General features: G+C 40.9%; 1 protein-coding gene across 1 annotated transcript in view; it reads right to left on the bottom strand.

The window, feature by feature from the left end:
* Positions 1-2,500, bottom strand: part of elmo1 (engulfment and cell motility 1 (ced-12 homolog, C. elegans)) — a 179,941-nt gene that overhangs the window by 27,854 nt on the left and 149,587 nt on the right.

Below are 2,500 nucleotides of genomic sequence, written 5' to 3'. Positions count from 1 at the left end.
CCAGGGACCCCATCGAGTCATAAAAATGGGGTCAGACAGTACATTTTTGGTGTCCCACTTTTTTGTAAGCGTTTTGGAAAGAAACAAAAAAGATAAATTAGTGGTATGTAGATTGCCCGGCTGGGCCTTGTTATCTAATCACCTGTGGCCTTTATTAGCAGCAGCCGGGACGAGACAAGTTGTTGGAGTGGGAGCGAGAGAGAGAGAGAAAGAGACAGACTGAGAAGACACAACGGACTGAAAAGTCCTGGCCATGGTGTTATACCCTGAATTGGTATGCAGTGTGTGGTGGTCTGAAGAACCCACTAGAGAGCAACCTCTACACCGTGTAATACTCTTCCATATCAGTAGGTGGCAGCCGGTAGCTAATTGATTTGTAGATGTGGGAAACAGCGGGAGGCAGGGTGCAGGTAAAAAGGTGTCTAATGCTTAAACCAAAAATAAACAAAAAGGTGAGTACCCCTAAGAAAAGGCAATGAAGCTTAGGGAAGGCTATGCAGAACGACATTAAAACTGAACTGGCTGCAAAGTAAACCAAAACAGAATGCTGGACGACAGCAAAGACTTACTGTGGAGCAGAGACGGCGTCCACAAAGTACATCGGAACATGACAAAGAAGGATAAAAACAACGGAAATATTCTTGATTGCTAAAACAAAGTAGATGCGGGCACATGGAAGACATGAAACTGCTACAGGAAAATACCAAAAAAAAGAGAGAAAAGCCACCAAAATAGGAGCGCAAGACAAGAAGTAAAACACTACACACAGGAAAACAGCAAAAGAGTCCAAATAAGTCAGGGTGTGATGTGACAGGTGGTGACAGTACACCTACTTTGAGACAAGACCTATAGTGATGCATGCTTGGTTATGCTTTAAAGTCATACCCAACAATTGCGACAACGACTTTTTACTGACAACTGAGTTTCGTTTTTTAGTGATTTCTGCTGGTGGTGTGCCTCCGCATTTTTTCAACGCAAAAAATGTGCCTCGGCTCAAAAAAGGTTGAAAAACACTATTAACCAATACAAAAAAAAAAAAATGTATTAGCGATGCAACTGAAGATTATTTTGATGGTCGATTAGTCGACGATTATCCTAACGATTAGTCGACTAATCGGATAAAGCGTACAAATATTTAATGGCTCTAATCCACTTCTAGGTGCATTTAAGTCATTTCAGGCATGTGCTTACCAACGACAAAGACGACTAATTATTCCATAAATATGTATTAACACTAGGGCTGGGCGATATATGGAATAATAAAAATAAATAAAAAGAGAATACAACAAATCCTTTTCAACTTATATTCAATTGAGTAGACTGCAAAGACAAGATATTTCATGTTCACACTGACAAATGTTGTTATTTTTTGCAAATATGAGCTCATTTGGAATTGGATGCCTGCAACATGTTTCAAAAAAGCTGGCACAAGTGGCAAAAAAGACTGAGGAAGTTGAGGAATGCTCATCAAACACTTCTTTGGAACATCCCACAGGTGATCAGGCTAATTGGGAACAGGTGGGTGCCATGATTGGGTATAAAAGCAGCTCAGTCGTTCACAAACAAGGACGGGGCGAGGGTCACCACTTTGTCAACAAATGCCTGAGCAAATTGTGCAAGAACAACATTTCTCAAGCAGCTATTGCAAGGAATTTAGGGATTTCACCATCTACGCTCCGTAATATCATCAAAAGGTTCAGAGAATCTGGAGAAATCACTGCACGTAAGCCATGATATTACGCACCTTGGATCCCTCAGGCGGTACTGCATCAAAAATTGACATCAGCGTGTAAAGGATATCACCACATGGGCTCAGGAACACTTCAGAAACCCACTGTCAGTAACTACAGTTGGTCGCTACATCTGTAAGTGCAAGTTAAAACTCTACTAGCCATTTATCAACAACACCCATTTATCAACAACACCCCGACCTCATCTGAGATGGACTGATGCAAAGTGGAAAAGTGTTCTGTGGTCTGACGAGTCCACATTTCAACTTGTTTTTGGAAACTGGACGTCGTGTCCTCCGGACCAAAGAGGAAAAGAACCATCCAGATTGTTCTAGAAGCAAATTGTAAAAGCCAGCATGTGTGATGGTATGGGGGTGTATTAGTGCCCAAGACATGGGTAACTTACACATCTGTGAAGGCACCATTAATGCTGAAAGGTACATACAGGTTTTGGAGCAACATACGTGGCCATCCAAGCAACGTTATCATGGACGCCCCTGCTTATTTCAGCAAGACAATGCCAAAGTGTTGTTAAAAGGAAAGGCCATGTAACACAGTGGGGAAAATGCCTTTTTTGCAATGTGTTGCTGCCATTAAATTCCAAGTTCACGATTATTTGCAAAAAATAACAAAGTTTGTCAGTGTGAACATGAAATATCTTGTCTTTGCAGTCTATTCAATTGAATATAAGTTGAAAAGGATTTGCAAATCATTGTTTTCTCTTTTTATTTACCATTTACACAACTTGACAACTTCACTGCTCTTGGGTT

This window comes from Entelurus aequoreus, linkage group LG05, assembly GCF_033978785.1.
Source record: "Entelurus aequoreus isolate RoL-2023_Sb linkage group LG05, RoL_Eaeq_v1.1, whole genome shotgun sequence".
NCBI classification, from domain to species: Eukaryota; Metazoa; Chordata; class Actinopteri; order Syngnathiformes; family Syngnathidae; genus Entelurus; species Entelurus aequoreus.
The sequence above is the reverse complement of the archived record's forward strand: the minus strand, read 5'-3'. Positions and strand labels throughout refer to the sequence as shown.